This window comes from Mustela nigripes, chromosome 7, assembly GCF_022355385.1.
Source record: "Mustela nigripes isolate SB6536 chromosome 7, MUSNIG.SB6536, whole genome shotgun sequence".
NCBI classification, from domain to species: Eukaryota; Metazoa; Chordata; class Mammalia; order Carnivora; family Mustelidae; genus Mustela; species Mustela nigripes.
Window position 1 is genome coordinate 118,262,467 of NC_081563.1, and position 19,464 is coordinate 118,281,930.

The 19,464-nt window shown below is 54.0% G+C and overlaps 1 protein-coding gene across 3 annotated transcripts in view; it reads left to right on the top strand.

The window, feature by feature from the left end:
• Positions 1–1,924: 1,924 nt before the first annotated feature.
• The window catches only part of DLGAP4 (DLG associated protein 4), a 192,487-nt gene continuing 174,947 nt past the window's right edge, over positions 1,925–19,464 (top strand). For all 3 annotated transcript variants that reach the window (XM_059406940.1, XM_059406938.1, XM_059406939.1), the window contains exon 1: positions 1,925–2,034. The gene's annotated coding sequence lies outside the window, so the exon portion shown is untranslated. The remainder of the gene's footprint in view (positions 2,035–19,464) is intronic.

The following is a 19,464-nucleotide window of genomic DNA, read 5'->3' on the forward strand; positions in this document are numbered from 1 at the left end:
AGGGCTTGATCTCATAACCTGAGCCCAAATCATGAGTCAGATGCTCAACCAACTGAGCCACACGAGTGCCCCATATTTTTTTTTATTTTTAAAAAATTGTATTGAAGTATGGAATTCATACAAAGAGTACCTAAATCATACGTGTACAACTCTTATTTTTCACAAACTGAATCAACAGTGTGTTTTTGGAGATTTATCTTTATAGATGTGTGTGACTTATATTCACCTATTTTGAAGATCGTGGCATGGAGAATTTTCCACTGTCTGAATTCGTCATGTTCTATCCAGTCTCCCGATGATGGACAGGCAGGTAGTGTCCAGCTTTCCACTATTACAAATGATATCACTTGAACACCTGTGTACAAGTCCCCTGGGAGCCCTGTGTGAGGTGTTCTCAAGGGCAAAGCCCACGTGTCTTTAACCTGACCACATAGTGCCAGGTTGCTGCCCGGCTCCTGGGTCTCACCGGCTCCCAGCTGAGACAACAAGGTCCTCCCAACTGTTCCAGGCAGTTCTTCTCCCTACTGACACCCTGCCCAAACCTACAGTCACCTCTTTGCTGGTCACATACTATCCGTCTCCTCCCCCTCCCGCCCTCCAGCTCTAAATTCACTTCTCCTTCCAGGCCTTACTGAAGCCACACCTCCTCCAGGGAGCTCACCTGGGCAGAATTAGCTTTCATGGTGTCATCTCCTCTGAAGACCTCCTCTAACCACGGTTGTCAAGGTCCACAAAAACAGAAACAAACCCGAACACTGGGAATGGTGAAGGGAGGTAGCGATGGACTGGTAGGGAGTGTCAACAGCTGGGGCATACAGCTGATTGTTCTGGGCTTTGATGGATGAGTAGGAATTTGTTGGGTGGAGACGGTGGGAAGGCATTGCTCGCCCAGGGAAAGGCAAAGAAACACTGAAACAGGTTTCTGGGATGGAGATGTGGGCAGGCTGGGCACATGGTGGATGAGACTGGAAAAATGGGCTGTGCTCGGCTTTGAACACTACCCTTTACACTCATCTGACTCTCTCTGCATTCAACTAGCATTCTTGGGAGATGTGGGAACCAGTGAGGGTGAGCACATCCATTGGAAACCTATGAATGTCAGGCACTGTCAAGAAGCTTACATCTATTATCTCTTTGGTTCCTCAACCCAAGTTGTGGATACTATATTCGTGTTGTCCTGATTTTACAGGTGGAGGGAGGAACTGAATCTCAGAAGGGGCAGTCTCTTAGCTATGATCACAGAGCCCCAGAAGTAGGATGAGTACACAGTCCAGGTCCATCGAGGGATTGTTTTAACTCCCCTGCTGCCATAGGAGAGAGAAGGCACCTGCAGGAAATGGGTCACCAGGACGGGGCACACGTTCCCAGGCACAGGAGCCCCAAGTCCGAATCCCAGGATTCTCCTGACTTTCACGGTGTGGACCTGGGCCAGTCTCGTCCAGTGTGGGCTTCAGTTTACCTCTTCCAACGGGCCGGAGCTCGTCAACACAGGTTCCTCCTGCCCAGCTCTGTAGCCTCGGGTTCCACGTTCCCGCGCTACCGCAGCCCACGCTGTGTGACCTTGTGCCAGTAGCCTGCACTCTCTGGGCGGCCAGCCGGGGATCTCTAAGCGCTCTTCCGGCTCGCGACCGAGCGTCGCTGGCCGCGGAGACCCTCCCCCACCCCTCCGGGTTGCGGGGGCGTGGGTGGGGGTGGGCGCTGGCAACGGCGCGCCCCCCCACCCTACCCCCTCAGCCCCGGGTCGGTGGCCGGATCCGCGCCTGGTTTTGGGCTCAGCCGCGCCGCCCCCTCCCCCGCGCGCATCTCCCCGCCCCCCGCCCCCTCCCCGACGCTCTCGGGGAGCCGGGGCCGCGCGGCTCCTCCTACCGCAGCCGCATCTGGGGCGCCGCGCCGGCCAGAGGAGAGGCATGGGGCGCCCGCGGGCCGGGGCCGGGGCCGGGGCCTAGGCGGCGGACCTGCGAGCGGACCGGAACAGCGGCGGCGGCGCAGCGCAGCGGCGGAGCGGGCCGGAGGCGGCCGAGGCGCCGGGCGCAGGTGAGGGCGCGGGGGTGGTGCGCGGTGGCCCGACCCCCTTTCCGGGGCCGGTGCGCCCTGTCCCTTGGCGAGACCCCCAATCCGAGTCTCCTCCCGGACAAACATCCCTAAACCGAGGGGCGGCGCTGGCGCAGAAAAGCCCCCTCCCCCTGCCAGTTCTGTCTTCCTAGCCCCCAATCCGAGGGGGCGGCTCTGCGGCTGGAAAGCCCCCTTCTCTGGGTGCGATCTCCCCAGTCTAGGTCTTCCTGGACCCCCAGACCGGGGGAGGGCGGCATGCCTGGGGCCCGGAACCCCCTATCCAGGGCCAGACCCCCCATTCCACCTCTTTTTCCCGCGGACTCTCCCATGCCAAGGGGCTGCCAAAGCTGGGGAGCCCCTCGTCGGGCCCGACCCTCAATCCGCAGGGCGGCCAGGGGGTCAGGCAGACCCTTTCCCTGCCCAGCAGCCTTGGAGCTAAGGAGAGGGAGGGCTTTGCCAGCCGGCCAGGGCATTCCTCCATTCAGCCCAGCTGCCTCCATCCCGCCTCAGTAGCCCCGGGAGCCTGCCCAGCCAGCTCCCCCCTGCCCGAGCTCTTTTCCCGGACCTGGCATCTGGGGAGGGGGTGGGGGCAACCCCACCCCCCAGCGCTGCATGGCGCCCCCTCCCTGTTTGCGTACCGGGAGGGGCCGGGCTGACCCGGGCACCTGGGCTGGGGGGGCGCTCACATGGCCACGGGAGGCCCCCACGTGCGGCGCCCCGCGGTGAAAGGGGTTCGCAGCGTTCAGAGCCGGTGGCAGGTGGACCTGCTGGCCGGAGAGGCCAGCTGGGTCCAGATGTGCCGGGCCTGCTGGGAGGGGACATGTGCTACCTGGACATATGATGATGGCCCCTGGCCTCTTTCGACCGAACCTACCAGCTCTGATCCCCCTCCATCGTTCCGTTCCTCTATGCTTTCGTTTCTCTCCCTTCTTCTTCCTCAGAGCTGCCTGTGTTGCAGAGGGACGGGCAGCCAGAGACTGTTGATGTTGTGGGGGGAAAATGAAGTGGGGAAACGGGTTATGGGTTGGTAAAGGCCAGTTACAGGGGAGGGGAGTGAGGGGATGGATGGGGTGCTCTGAGGATGGAAGCCTTAAGCTTGGAGGGCAGTGCTAGTGGGTTTTCCTGCACCCCCACCTGCCTGCAAGTGGAAATGACAGAGGGGGAGGGGGCCGCGGTCCCCAGCCCCAGGAGCCTGGAGGGATCTGCCTCTACCCCCATTGCACCTAAGCTCTCTCAGCCTAGCTCCCTGGGGTCCTGGCTGGCTCTGCCTCTGTGCCCTCACTTGTGGAAGGGGGCTGTGTTTTCTTCCAGGCTCAAGGTGCTGGAATGGGCTTGTACGGGATCATCTCAGAGAGTGGCTGTTGGAGGAGCCCAGTTTCTGTCCCACAGAGGCAACTGTGGGCTGGCTGGTCCCAGGGTAGCCTGAGGGGCCTGAGCCAGACTCCCAGCGGCAGCAGGGCTGGGTGGGGCCGCAGAGCTGGGTGACCGATTGGTGGTTAGAGCGTTGGGAGCCACTGCCAGGCCCCGAAGCGGGGCCGAGCTGGCTGTTGGAGGCCAGTCAGCTGCAGATGCGGAGTGTGCTCCCAGCAGCTCCTGGAGACACTGGCTGTGCACGTGGGGGCGGGCTTGTGTGTGTGTGCGTGTGCCTGTGCTGTGGGAGGGGTGCGCCAGGATGCCTGGGTCCTCCTGGAGCCCAGAGACAGCGACTCGACTTCTGTGAGTGTGCCCGTGGGAAATGTCCATGGCACCCTCCCTTAGTCCATCCGTCAGAGCCTGGACTAGGCCTGTGCTGGGCCCTAGGGACACAGGGTGATCTAGTGTGGCCCGCACCCTCAGGGAGTCGCTGTTCTGCCCAGAAGCAGGGGGCAGGCAGTCTGTACCAGGCACTGGGGGTGGAGTGCAAGGTCCCGACGAGAGAAAGTGTGGGGTAGAACAGGCCTAATGGCTGAGTTTCATGGGACCCAGGGCAGCATCCGGCTGGTCCCAGCTGTGAGATGGAGCCGCAGGTCTGAGGGCTGTGCGGAGGGGCGAAAGGCCGCCTGGCCGCTGAATTGGTGCTTTTGAAAGGAGGCTGAAGGGCACTTGGGAACTAAGGATGGATCGTGTAGTCTGGAACTTTTGTAAGACTCCCTGACGAACTGGTCATACCAGGGGCATCTCGTTAAGTTCTTGCGCAGTTTGTGGGCCCCTGGCTTCTTAAATGCCGGTGCTTCTGTGGAATGGGAAGCTTCTAAGGAATTCCGCTGGACACTCTGTGGGACAGGAGCAGTTGTTCTCTGCGCTTCTATAACTCTGTGATGAACTGATAGATTCACTCATTCCAAAGATCATTAAAAAAGTAGCATCATCTGCCTATAGTGCATTTAAACATTTCCACTTAAACATTCCGAAACGCGCATTAATAAAATCTCGAAGGTGGATTTTTTTTTTTTTTTTTCCAAAAAGCTCACTGTGGGTATTCAGGAAATGCCCACTGCTCCCAGGATGAAGCCTAGCTTCCTCCCCACACCAGCCCCTCCCCTCTCTCTTTGGCTCTGGTCCCCCTGGCCTGCTTTCAGTTCCTGGAACAGACCTGGTTGCCTCCAGCCTCAGGGTCTTTGCACACACCAACCAGTTGTCTGCCTGAACACACCTCCCCACATTTCCCTACTTAAGTTCTACTCATCATCGAGATCTCAGCTTAGGCATCACTTCCAGACGAAAGCCTTCCCTGACACCCAGGCCGGATTGTCTCCCTGTCCCCGTCTTCCCAGCCCCCACGGGTTTCTGCCTTCCCTATCCCAGTCACTGTTCCCTATTATCAGATGCCTCTCCGTACAGCTGGTATGGAGAGGAACAGGGTCACACTTGCCTCTTCATGCCATCCCACTGGTGCTAAGGACAGGTCTTGGCTCATCCCAGGCCCTCAGTCCATTTCTTTGGCTGAATGAATGGACGGACAAGCACCACTGGGGCATCCTAAGTCGAGGGCTGGGCAGTAGGACGTGGTGAAAGCCTTGGCTGGGTCCATTCATCAGCATGACCGTCCGTATGGGCTCCTGCCTCCAGCTGGGCCTGCAAACTCCGCAGCATTTGGCTAGGCTCTGGGGGGTTATAGGCCCGTGGCCTTTAAAACCCCAGTGTGTCTGTGCGACCCCAGAGGCTTTGCAGGAGAGTGAGGAGCCATGCTTGGGCAGGAGCCTATGTCTTTGGGGGTGTCTCCGGTGGCACTTATTTCTGTCAACTCATTACCCACATCATCTCCTGCTTGCTTTCCATTCAGGAGGTCACCAGCCTGTCCACTCACTTGTGCGTTTCCTAATGTTCCTTTCTGTCTTTGGGCCCCCAGGGCTTCCGGAGACCTGCTCTGTGTCTCCTGCTAGGCACGGAGACAGAGTGAGACCTACAGGGCCCTGCTCTGTGAACCATAGTCATCCTGCCAGGTCCTTCTGGTGGTAGAGGCTGGTGCTGTCCAGTGCTGGGAAGGGGCATGAGTTTGGGCCCAAGGGAATTGCTTCCTGCAGGACATGCACTAGATCTGGAGTGAATTTTGGAGGATTCAGAGGATTTAGGTAGATAGACAATAGCGGGAAGGACCACGTTGTTGAGGCCGGAAGGCAGCCACCGGAGGCTGGTCATGGGGGTGGGCAGTGTGCGGGGATGGTGAGTGTCCTGTTGCTGCCTCGCTGTGTGCCCCTGGATGTGGCATGTCCCCTCTCTGGGCTCCCTTGATAGGTAGGGCACAAGCTTGGACCTTGTGATCTCAAAGAATTGCCAGCCTCCCAGTGTGGAGTCTGTGGTGCTGACAGCCCAAGAAGAGATTCTCAAGGTCCCTAGCTCTCTGTTGGGCATGTGGGGAGCCGGGGTGGGGCTTGGTTCACTCTCAAGGCTTTGGAGGGCAATGTGTGTTAACACCTGGGGCCAGGATCAACGGGGCTGCTGCTGAGGCTTAGCAGTTTCTTGTAACAGTGGGCCCTGTCAGTTAAGGGAGTGCAGGGTTGGCTCCGTTGAGAGGGGCTCCCCGTCGTGCAGACTCTCACTGCACCCTTTTTGGGAAAGGCTGTCCCTGATGAGAGGCTTCCCGTGTGCTGGACCAAAGACAGGCCCACTTTTGACTTCATCAGACTCTTGTGGGGGGGCCCTTTAAGACTCATGGGACCTGACTTCCTTTTGTCGTGGCTCATGGAGGTGGGAGGGGTGCATTCTCTCCCTCTACCTTCTTCCACAGTGTCTCCTGGTGGCCGCAGGCAGGCGGCCAGGACGGAGGCCTTCAGGGCACGAACAGCACTCAGGGTGCAGAAGATGCTGAATCTTGGCATCTTCCCACCACCACCAGGGGTAGGAATGAACAGGGATATTTTGTCTCCATTTGACAGATGAGGACACTGAGGCTCAGGGATGTTGGGTGGTTTCCTAAGGTTACTCAAAGCGGGGCAGAAGGTGAGCCCATAGCCCGGGAGCCCGGGGGGTGCCAGCACACAGGAGCCTGTCGCTAACTGATGGCACATCACTTCCTGAGCCGAGGAGCGGGGCTCTGGATCTCTCTGTGCTGGGTTTCGCAACGCCGCCTCCTCCCCGCCAAGCTGTCTGACGTGGCCTTTTCAAAAACCCAAAATGAATGGAAGCAAATTTTGTTTGGAGAATTTTGCTACACCCTTCACCAGGGCTGGTTGCAAAACCAGGCTTGGGGATCCCTGATACTGCTGCTGCTGATCCCAATAATGGCAACGGTGTCACTGGCTAACACCCACTCGTGGAACAGAGCACTGGTGACCAAGTCCCAGGAGCCACACATGGTGCCGGACCCTCCGGTTAATGAGCACCAGCTCTAAGCACCTTAAATTCGGCCTCTCCTTTAGTCCCATGACGTCCTATTACTATCCCCATTTTACAGATGAGAAGACAAGCACAGAGGGCTGGAGTCGCCCCAAGCCCCAGAGCTGGCCAAGTGGAAGTGCCAGGATTTGAGTCCAACCCAGTCAGAGTCTAGAATCTGGTCTCCGCCCACATTTTGGATATGTGTTCACCAGCAGTGATGGGGGGGGTTGGTATGTAGAGGTGGGCATTGGGCCACGGGAATTAAATGTGGCAGACCTGGACCCTGGCTTGGGGGAACCTGGCCGCTCACTGGAGGCAGATCGTGGCCAGAACTGAGAGCAGGCTCAGGAGTGACCTTGGATGTCATCGGTCGCTCTTGGGCCCCACCAGGGCTTGCTGGGTTTCCTGGCTATTAACAGGAGGAGCGCCATGGCCCTTCCCCATAAATTTGCTCTTCACTGACTCACAGCTCTGGGAGGGGGCCCATCCATCAGGCTCCAGGGTTGATGGGAGGTGGCACAGGTGCTGAGGGAGAAGCAGGGATACAGTGCGACAGAGAGGGAACAGGATGCTGGCATCCTGGGACCCCTTGTATCCAGCCCGGCACGGGGACTTCGGAGGAGGCAGCAAAGCAGACATGGCATTTGTCTACCTTCCTTCCACGTGAGAGGACCTGAGCAGGTGATTCGTCTCCTGGAGTTTGCTTCAGAAATTACTAAAGCCACATTTCATACGTGAGGGGGTCATCTTGAGAAAGCACACGACAACGTGGGCAGGTTCTGTCTTTGATCATGCAGAAATGGGGCAGGCATCCTGCCGTATAAATGGAGTATGAGACCACTTATTGAGTGCCTGCTGTGTACCTTCACGCTGTGCTGGGCCTCCACCACAGGGGCTCCGAACCACACCCGATGAAGTATTTGTCATTGCACAGGAGGGGGTCTCCGTGCCCCCAGATATGGGCCGGGGAGGGAAAACTAGGCCTCTGGGTTCACAGGTTTTTCTTTCTGCGGTGACAGATGAGCCTGCGGTGACAGGGCTGGGTTCAGGAGGCTTTTGCTTTGAATCTACCAGGAGATGGGGGTTTGGAATGACTGGCGAGCTGGTTTGCTGCTGTGTGTCCCCTGTGGAGTCCCAGAACCTCTCTGGGCCTCGTGGTCTCCATCTATTTGTTGAAGTGCTGGGAGTTAGGGCTCCACGGCTCGCCCAGCTCTGCTCTCTGTGGCTTCAGGAGTAAACTGAGCTGAGATTCCCTCTGGAAGGTGTCAGGGAGCCCCCACGGGCCTCACCCCTGACCCTCGGCCCAGCTTCCCACCTCTCCCTGTCCCCCAGGCCCAAGCCAGAGGGAGGGAGCCTGTCCTTCCGCCCACTGCGGGCTGACTGCGCGCAGTGACGCAGCAGCCGAGGGCTCTGGAGCGCAGCTTGGAAACGGGGATCCGGGTTTGCTGAAGACAGGGGAGAGAAGACTCTTCCCACCACCCCCAGCTGCCTGCCTGCCTGCCTCCCTCCCCCGGCTGCCGCCAAGCCCCGGCACCTCCTCGGCACTGCCAGATCCACTTACAGGGTGGGAAGCTCAGCTGAAGAGGGCCCCAGTTCACATCCCAGTGTGCCGAGGCCTTGCCGTGTGGCCATGGCACGCTTGCCTGCTCTTCTGGGCAGTGTGCACCGTGAGGACTGGGCTTTGGGATCCAGAGGCTGGCTGGGCAGTTGGCAGGGTCCCCTGGGACCCAGAAGGAGCTCTTCCGCCACCTGTGAGCTCCATGTGTGCCCCCCGCGGTGCAGGGAGCAAGGTGCTGTGCTCCTCTCCATTTTCCATCCTGGGAAACTGAGGCCGCACAGCAGGTGAATGGTGGAGCCAGGATGGACCCCAGGTCTGGGTGACTCAGGTATCCAGGCGAGAAGGCAGACCCCAGGCAGGAGGCCAGCTGGGTCACTGTGAACCTTCTGGTGCCTTCTCTGAGTCTCGGTTTCTGCACTTGTGCAATAAGGTTGGGGGGAGGTTGGGGCTGCCCCAGGCCATCTCTGGGTCCCCCGCTGCCACTGCTGGGAACTCTGCGCTTCCTCACCGACCTCCAGCTCCCACCGTGGAAGCCAGGGTGTGATAACAGGCAAGGAAGTGTCGGCATCTCGCAGCTCTCCTTCGGGGGGAGCCTGCCACCTTTGGGGGGGTGAGAGATTCCTGGAGAACTGGGCATATGCGAGTTTTTCCAGGGATCGCCTGCATGGGGACAGAGATAGGTTGGCTCTGGGCAGTCGGGGGTCTGGGGGTGGGGTGGGGTGGGGACTTTCTTCCTGCTGGGCCAGGCCCACCTTTGCCTTCTGTGGATCTGCTCCTTGTGTGTCTGGTTCATCAGGGGGCTCTGGGAGGGTGTGGGCATGGATGGGAGGGTAGGGCCCCCCTCGGGCCCCCTCACCCCACTGCATGCGTGTTGGGGGGAGATGTGGGTGCAGAGTGAGTGTGTATGTTTTATGTGCTATGTGTGTATGGGGAGCGTGTGAGAAATGAGCGTGGGAGTGTGCGTGCGTGCGTGTGTGTGAGTGATGTCGCCTCCATTCGAGCCAGGCCCTTCGTGTATCGTCAAGTCCTCTTGACATTGGGAGGCAGATGGTAATATCCCCCCTTTCTTCTCAGTGGTCATGCAGCAAACACACAGGACGTGCCGGCTCTGTGCCCAGAGCAGGTGTGGGGCCCGTGTCAGTGAGCGCAGCTCCCGGGCCCGGCCCCGCAGCACCCACGGTCCTCTCGGAGGCCAGTGCTCAGGACATCACCTCCCACGTGAATGTGAGCTCCTGTCGAGACAGGGGCTGCTGCTATCAGAGACAAGTACAAGGAGACCTAGTCTGCGGGGCAGGGAGGGTCGTCCTGAGGAGGTGATGATGGACCTGCCACCTGAGAGCCAGAAGGAGGGAACTGGGACGGAAAGGCCCTGTGCTGGGCAGCAGGGGAATGGGAGGGTCAAGAGCCTGGAGAGCAAGGGGCTCCGTGGGAGGTAGAATCAGGGCCTGGAGGGACACAGGTGGGCTCTTGGCACAGGAGGAAGCTGAGGCTCAGACAGGTGAGGTGGCCTGCCCAGGTACGGCTAGAAACTTAGCCAGAGGGTCTGCCCTGGTTGTAGTTAGCAGAACCTTTGACTCACACGGAGTCCGACTTGGGACCTCTTGAGCAATCTGCCTGAGGTCCCCCAGCAAGTTAGCATGGAGTGATGCCTCCTGTCGGCACCACCCCCCGTGCGTGGATGCTTCCCGTGGAAAGAAACTGAGGAGCCACAGAAGGTTCTGGAGTAGGGCAGACCCATAGTGCTCTCTGGGCTGACCACACCCCAGGCCTTCCCAGCACTGGCGTGGAATGTTGGCCATTTGCCTGCCTGCTGAGGCTGAGGCTAGAGCCAGCTGACCTCTGCCGACCCAGTGTGTCACCACCCTCTGCTGACGCTGGATGGGCTGGGGGCGCAGGCAGTGAGTGGGCAGTGATGGGCAGGGGACTCCCTGGCCAGCACCCCTTTGCCAGGCTGGGTTTGACTGATGACAAGGCCATTTCTGGAGGCCATCAGGGAGGCAGCCTTGCACCTGGAGACCTTGGGGTGAGTCTGGGGTCTCAGCTGTAGAGCCGACACTGAGCTCCTTCCCTGCCTCTGGTCTCCTTCTCAGGCATCTTTTGGCTCTAGCCTTCACACCTCTGGCCAAGATGACTGTCTCAGCCCCCTCCCAGGTCTCCTGCCCATATACGGTGTATACACAGGCCAAGTGATTGATGGAGAAACCATGCCCACCCCCTTACATCTCATCGTGAGTCCTGAGCAGTCAGTGCCCCTGTCACCTGCCTCCGTCCCCCCCTCCAGCCCTCTCCAGCCCCCGGTGTGCTCTCACTTACAGCTCAGCTGAATGAGTTGGGAGTCACAGAACACACAGGGTCCTCTGGCCCCCAAACCTTCCCATTCGGCTGTTCCTTCTGCCCAGAATACCCTTCCCCAAAGTCCTTGTTCAGTAACTCCTGTTGGTTACTGAGCACTCAGCTCAGGCCTTGTCTTTCCAGGAGACTTTCTCTCTCATCCACACGAGTCACTCCTGCCCGGACTCCAGAGGCCTGTGCTCTGTGAAGTCCACTTATGTGTCTGCCTCCCCTACGCCTCCTGACAGGGGCCAGGCTGGTGCCCCTTGGCACCCCGCACCCCCCTGCAGTGCCTAGCCTGGGGCCTGGCACACAGTAGGTGCACAGCTCGTGAGTGTCAGCTGAACACTGCCGTGCCCCATGGCCAGAGTACAGCCCCTGCAGGGGCCAGGTCATGTGACAGGTGCCTCAGATAGGAGCTCAGCCCCCAGGTCCCACTGGGACCCCTCCGCTCCTCTCCTCGGGGACTGGGAGTAGGAGCAATGTCCAAGTGAGCCCATATGGAGTGATATGGGGCTGCCTTGGGCTGGGTGAGCAGGAAATTGCCTGGTTGGTTGCCTCATTTTAGCTTATGGACCCACCAGGGATTTTTTTTTTTTTTTTTTTTTTTTTTTTTTGCCAAAAGAGAGTCAGGAGAAGCCCGACTGTTTGAAAGGAATAGATTTCTTGTTCTTTAAGCCCCTGAAATTTGGGGGTTTATTCTCAACGCAGTCTAGTCCGCATTAATTGTTATAAGGATCTACCACATGCCCAACATTATTCCAGGCTATGGGGACAATATTCCGCCACGGAGGCTCTCGTGAGAACTGAGTGAAAACAGATGCGGAAGCCTCCGCTCTGTGGCAGCACATAGTAGGCGCCACCGGTTAGCCGAGCTGTCTCAGATCTGTTCTCCTAGACCTGCTGCTGGGTCTCCCCCACCCCAGGCTCACATCTGGGCTCTCTCCCCCAGGGTGCTAACTGTTGTGAGGAGCAGCCTCGCTGGGAAGGCTGAGGTTGGGAGGGAGGCGTCTCTGGACAGACAGGGGTGGGGGGGCCACTAGAGGGGAGCCCCTGCCTGCCCAGCGTGGGAGCTGGGGAAACCGCTAGAAGCAGCTTCCCACTGCTTCCACCTTTCTTCCTCCATTGCAGCGTCCGCCAGCTGCATTAGTTAACCTGTCGCTACGTAACACATCACCCCAAAAGTTAGTGACTTCAGACAATTGTAAACATTTATTAGCTCTCTTTTTCGCACATACACACACGCAGGAGCCGCTCAGAGGGGATCTGGTGTAGACTCATTATCCGTATGTTAGCCAGGGTTGATGCCGACTGTCTCCAGTAAGGCCTGGGCCAGACCTTGCGTTATTTCTCTCTCTGATACCCCCAGGTACTCTGGGTGGCAGGAATCGCTGTCCCCTACACGTGGGGAAATAAGTCACCGCGCGGGAAAGTGACTCTCGGTCCAGCAGGCAGCTGGAAGAACTGGGATTTGAACCCAGACCAGCTAGCCTCATGGCCTGCGCTCTTAACCACTATGTCATCCCGGCCAGGGTGAGCATGAGTGGGTTGGGGAAGGAGACTCTGGGAGGGCCTTAGTGACCATTTAAAAGTGAGGTGTTAATAGCAGCAAGTATTTATGTCCACCTGTTTTAAAGAGCGAGGCTTTCTTGTGTTGTTGTTTTTCCCCTCCTGTTTTTTTTTTTTTTTTTTAATTGAAAGAACGAAATTGAGGTGACAATTGCCTCAGCCCTGAGGACTCTGGGAAGGCTTTTCAGAGCCACAGGCCGACCGCCCTGGAGTGGTCACCAGCAGACCTGTCCACCCACAGGAGGAAGTGAGCCGACTCTGAGCGGTCCTGGCTCAGCTCACCAGCTAGGTGACCTTCAGTAAGTCACAGAAATCTCTTGGAGTCTCAGTTTCCCCATCTGTTCCCCATGGGATAATGGTGTCACAGCCCATCTGGAGACTTGGTGTGAGAGTGAAGTGAGGTCTGTGTGTTAAAGTCCTGAGGACAGGACCCAGCACATAGTAGGTGCTCAAGAAAAAGCCACTGGTATTGTGGGGCTCTCTTATGACCTCCCCTGGCCACATGTGCACACACTGCATCCTCTGGCCTTTCCTTCCCACACTCCAGTCCAGGTCAATTCACAGGTCAGCCTGGGCCTCCTGGTGAGACCAGCACACAGAGAGAGGGGGAAGCTGAGGCCCAGAGATGACTTGCCTGAGGGCCTCACTGGTGGAGACGGGACTGAACCAGAGGCCTGGACTTGGAATCTTGTGCCTTGTTCCACTGTCTCACCCTGAAGGGTCCTTGGGAGAACCTTAGGACACTGAAGGCATTGCAGTAGCTCTCAGACTGCCTTGGAGCCAGGACCCTTGGTCCTCACCCCCTCACTGCCCTCAGACCCCCACGTGACCCTGTTGAGTTGCCTCCCTCTCTGTGCCTTTCCTGCAGCAAGGTGGTGGGGAGAGCCTGGCTTAGTTAACTAAGGCTTCTCTCCCAGACCCACCTCTGGGTCTCCCTACCCCAGGCTCACTTCTGTGTTCTCTACCCCAGGTCCACCTCTGGATTCCTCTCCCCCGTGCTCACTTCTGTGTCCTCCTCCCCCATTCCCCACCTCTGTGTCACCTCCCCCAGGCCCCTGCCTCTGTGTCTCCTCCTTCCTCTGCTGTCCTGATTTGTGCTTGGCCCATATATAAAGTAGCAGCTTTTAGGTCGGAAGTCAGGCGATGGGAATTTCCTGCTTGGAGAGGCCCACCCAGGCCCACCCCTTACCTGGGGACCCAGAGTGGCCTCTACCGGGGGTAGTGGCTGTGGGTCTGAAGACAAGAGCTCCTGTAAAGATCCTCCCAGCGCTGCAAGCTCACTGTGCCCCCCACTCCCTCCCTGTGCGTCCTTCACTGGGGAGGAGATATATTTAGACAAAATGCTCCATTCTGTGCAGATTCCATATCCATTGTGCCTGTCCAGGCTGGAGGAGGCAGGGGCTATGAGCAACCTGGTACCTGGCATCTGGGCTGCTTGGAGGTCTGGGGCCAGGGTGGTTGGACCAGAACTCTTCCCTGCGGACTGTGGATGAGTCTTCCTCTCCACCTTCCTGTCCCTTTGAGCCACATCTCTGACCCTTGGCCTCCAAGGCGCAGCCAAACTCAGTCATTTGCTCCTCTGCCCCCCACTTTCTAAGCCTCTCTGTCCTCCTGGTCCCTCTCAGCAAGCAGAGTGCCTTCTGCCTTGTATAGTCAGTCTGCTAACTTGTATTTTGTGTCTGCTGCGGGCCAGGCCCTTGCTGGAAGCCAGGGATATGGAGGTGACTCATAAGGCCCTCAGAGTGACCACATCCCAGGCTGGGAGGCAGGTCCCAGGCCAGTAGGGCGACATCAAGATACTTGTTGCTGTAGCAGGAAGCCCTACGACAAGGGACACTAGGGCTGCTGTGGTGATCTGGGAGGGTCCCCTGCAGGACTGGTGGTCCCAGGGGAGACCTCTAGGTTCAGAGGGAGTAAGCCAACAACTGGAGACAGGGCAGATGTTCCTGGCAGAGGGAACAGCACATGCAAAGGCCAGGAGAGGCGCGAGAACCTGGCTGCGCTGGAGAGAGTGGAGAGCAGGAAGGCAGGGAGGAGCTCGGTCTTGCTGAGCCTCAACAGCCAGTCTGAGGTTCTTGCCCCCTTCCTCCTGCCCCAAGCACCTGAAAGCTGGGGGACCACTGTTAGCAGGCCTGTGGCAGGTCTGGTGTGAGCATGGCAAGGCGTCTGGTCAGTGGCTCCCCCCGCTGCCACCAGGCTGGCTCTGGCTCGCACACCAGATGTGCTGTGCCCAGCTGGGTGGGAATCAGAAATAGCTCACACGTGCTCAGCACTTGGTAAAGCAGCTCCCCCCGTTCTCGGCGCATTTCATCTGCACCCGAGTCAAGGACAGCTCAGTGCTTGCAAGCTGGGTGACCTTCTCCCTCCGTTTATTAATACACCGCCCACTTGGGGCTGCAGGCAGAGCTGGGAGAATGCGTGTAGGGTGGCAGCAGGGGTGTCCTAGACAGGGGAAATGCCCAGGGGCTGGAGGCTGACACCTACCCACTAGAACACTCACTGTCCAGCCAGATAAATCCCAAAATACAAAAAGGAGTGTAAAATTCCCTGGAATCCACCTCCCTGTGGTGCCCATCATTAACATTTTGGTATCAGCCTTCCAGATAGCCCTCCAAGTTGATCTTCCCTGGCAGATGGATTCATTCATTCATTCATCAAATATTCGTTAAGTGCTCACTCCATGCCAGGCCCTGTGGCGATCAGAGGGGGCAAGACAGAGTCTTAGAGAACTCAAAAACACAACTGAAACGGCGATGAGATCCACAGAGAAGGAGGTCTGAGTCCAGGCTGGGTTTTGGGGAGGGCTTCCTGGAGGAGGTGACACTTGGGCTGAGGCCTAAGAGGTGAGGAGAAGTCCCCCCAGCAAAGAGATACGGAGGGAAATCATTCCTGTCAGAGAGAATGGCAGATGTGCAGACCCTATGGTGGGAGGGGAGGGGTGTTCTCAGTGAAGAGAAAAGGAAGATGGAGAGGCTGAGTGCTGGGGTGAGAGAGGACACGGTGAAGCACGAGGGGGTGGCGGGGACCTGACCATGTGGGGTCTCGTGGGCTGTGGGCAGGGCTTGGGGATTTCCATAAGATCATGGGGTGTGGGAATGTGGGGGACTCATGTTCAATTTTAGTATTTGTGCTCCCGAAGCAAGCGTGACACTCACGTTCAGACCCAACTCTACTGCTTAGCTGGTTGACTTCAAGCAAATTACCTAGCCCCTGTGGCTCGTGCTTCTTGACTGTAGAGGGGAACCAGCAGTGAGCCAGCAATAGTCCCTACCTCAAAGACTGTTGTAAGGATGAAATGATGTAATGAGATTCTCAGGACAGGATTTGTCCTACAAAAATTGCTCATATTGGTGGCCATATGACGTTAAAGTCATCTGTAGATGAAGTATGTGTTTGTAGGTGATTTTGCGTTAATAGGGTCATGTGAGTCCTGTTTGTAGCTACGTTTCCCCTTGATGCTAGCCATCTTTCTGAGTCAGTGGCTACGGAGTATTATTATATTTAAAATATCTGTGTTGAGGTGTAATGTGTTGTAGAAGGCACTAATCTTATGTGTATAGTATAGCTTGACCCATATCCATATATGCATATATGTCGTATGTCACATATCATATGGTGTGTATATCATATATATATCTATAACCACCTGGTAACCTCCACTCAGATCAAAATATAGGATGTTTCCAGCTCGCTCAAAAGGCTGTCATGCTTTTTCCCTGTTAATCCCCACGCATCGCCCCTAGTGGTTATCATTATTCTGACTGCCAGATCATAGCTTAGTTTTGACAGTTCTAGACCTTCATATAAATGGTGATTGTGCAGGATGTCCCTTTTGTATCTGGCTTCTTTTGCTCGTCCTTTTGTCTGGGAGATTCATTCATGTCACGTGCATTGGTAGTTCATTCTTTTATATCACCATCTCGTATTTCACTGAGTGAAATACACTGAATTTCATACTTTATCCATCCTATTATTGATAGACATTTAGACACTTAGGTTATTTCCAGTTTGGTTTTTTTTTTTTTTTTTTTTTTTTACTATATGGAATATGCTGTTCTGGACTTTTTTAATACATAGTTTTCAGGGGAACTTATGAATTTATTTCTGTTGGGTACATAGCCGGGAGCGGTTTCTGGTTCATAGAAGGTGAAAATGTTCAGCTTTGGTAGATACTCTGCCAGTCTCCCAAAGTGGCCGAACCAGTCTGCATTCTCCCCCACAGTGCGTGAGAGTTCCAGTTGCTCCACATCCTCACCAACACGCTGACACTAAAGATAATTAGATAACATCCAGTAGCTGCAGGGAATTCTGCTACAAAGTTGAACCACCTTGAACCAGCTCCCCAATGATGGACATTTAGGTTGTTGCCAACATTTATGTGATTTTTTTTTTTTTTTATTAAAAGATACGGATGGCTCAGTTAGTTGGGCATCTGCCTTCGGCTCAGGTCATAATCCCAGAGTTCTGGGATCGAGCCCCCCTTGGTCTCCCTGCTCAGGAGAGAGCCTGCTTCTCCCTCTCCCTCTTCCTCTCTCCCTCCTTGTGCACGCGCTCTCTCTGTCTCTCTCAAATAAAATAAAGTCTTTAAAAAAAAAGCTAAATCAATAAAATAAATATTTAAAAATAAAGTAATGGAAGCAACCAAGATGTCCTTCAATCAATGAATGCATAAATAAATTGTGGTATATCCATTTAATGGAATATTATTCAGTGATCAAAAGAAACGAGCTATCAAGCCACAAAAAAGACATGGAGGAGCTTTAAATGCAATTACTAAGCAAAAGAAGCCAGTCTGAGAAGATTACATAGTGTCTGATTCTGACTATACGACATTCTGGAAAAGGTAAAACTGTAGAGCCACGGATTTGGGGGAAGGGAGGAAGGAATGAGTAGGTGGAGCATAGAGGATTTTAGGACAGAGAAACTCTTCTGTATGCTACTGAAATGGTGGCTGCTTTAAATTATACATTTGTCTAAACCCATAGATCTTTACAGTACAGAGTGATAATTACAGACTTCAGTTCATAATAATGTATCAATATTTGTTCATCAGTTGTAGCAAATGTACATTTGTGAGACGTCCATTGCAGGGGAGCAGGGGTATATATGGGAACTCTGTACTTTCTGCTCAATTTTCTGTAAACCAAAAATTACTCTGAAAAATAAAGCCCATTAATTAAAAAGAATTAAAATGTCAATGTAAAAATATTAAAAAGGAAAAAGACAAAACCAAAATTCACTAGCAGTGTCCACTGTAGTGTTAGAGATACAACCTCTTGGTGGTTCTCTCTGGGGATGTTTTTCTTGATCTCTGCGGAGATGATACTCCAGAATCCTTTTGTGTTTCACTCCTGTTCCATTCCTCCCTGCTCATTCTCATGGTGGAAGCGCATCCCCATATTACTTAAAACTCCCCTTGAATATCATGTTTAGTGGCTCCCTAAAGCAGGAGGAGATTTATATTCTGATGATGGAATTGAAGCCATTGTTTGGAGGAGAAAAAAAAGGAGATTGATGAAATGATGGAATTATGGGTGTTACATTTAGGAGAAATGATTTAGAATTATAGCATCTAACTTGGTACCAGTGCATCTCACAGTCTCAGTACAGTTATCTTCTAAGTGACAGAGTGAGGTGTGTTTACATTCTGGAAATGAATGATTATGGATCTTTGAACAGATCAAACTTAACATTTCAAAACTCGAAGAATTTTAGAAACTCTAAGTTGAAAAAAAAAAAAAAAAGCCAGTCAAGGTATTCTAGTTTAATCTTTTTTCCCCCAGTGTAACTTTGATTTATTTTCCTTTTTTAAAAACAACTTTCATTGAAGTATAATTGGCATACAATAAATCATACATATCTAAAGTGTTCAAATTGGTAGGTTTTGACAAATGTATACACTTGTGGAGCCACCACCACAATCAAGATAATGAGCATATCCATCACTCCCAAAAGTTTCCTCATGGCTCTTGGTAATCCTCCCTCTTGGTCTTCTTCTAACCCTTCCCAGTCTGCCTCTCCTACTCTCTACTCTTACCCCTCCCCATGCCCAGGCAGGCATTCTTGTGTGTTTCCTAAAATTCTATATAAATGGAATCATACATTCTCTTTTTGTTTGGCTTCTTTCACTCAACATACTGGTTTGGAGATTTTTGTAATGTGTATTAGTATATGTACTAGTACTTCATTTTTTTCCCCCCTGAATAGTATTCCATTGGGTGGATATGCCATAGTTTATTCATTTATTTCTTGTTAGACATTGGTTTTGTTTCTAGTTTGGGGCTATTACAAATAAAGTCTCTATGAATATGTGCTTATAAGTCTTTATATGAACATAAGCTTTCATTTCTCTTGGGTAAATAAATACCTAGGAGAGTTATGACTGAACAGTATGGTAGGTGTATGCTTAACTTTTTAAGAATCTGCTCATGTTTTCCAAAGTGGGTGTTCCATTTTAAATTCCTACTAGCAATGTATAAAAGTTTCAGTTCCTCTACACCTTCACCAACACTTGGGATAGTCAATCTTACTAATTTCAAGCATGCTAATACTGATATTTCCTTCTGGTGATAATTTGCAATTCCTTAATCACCAGTGGTGTTGAGCATCTTTTCATGTGCTTATTTGCCATCCGTATATCTTCTTTCCCAAAGTGTTTCTTCAAATCTTTTGCCCACTTTTAAATTGGATTGTTTGTTTTCTTATTATTGAGTTTGAGGGCTCTCTGTGTATTCTGGATACAAGTCCTATAAAGGATATATGTTTTTGCAAACATTTTCTCCCAGTCCGTGGCTTGTCTGTATTTCCTTAAGAGTGTCTTTCAAAGCACAGGCATTTTTGATGAAGTACAAGTCTTTATGGATTATGTTTGGTGTGGTCATTGCTAAGAAATCTTTACCTAACCCGATATCATAAAGGTTGATTCTATGTTTTCTTCTTGAAAGAAAATTTTAGGTTTCGTATTTTGAACTGTGATCCATTCTGAGCTAGTTTTTATATAGTGCGAGATATGGATTAAATTTCACTTTTTGCTTATAAATATCCATTCATTCCAACACCATTTGCTGAAAAAAATCTCCTGGCTCTACTGCATTGTCTGTGCTCCTGCATCAAAAATCAGTTGTCCAGGGCTGCCCAGCTGGCTCAGTTGGTGGAGC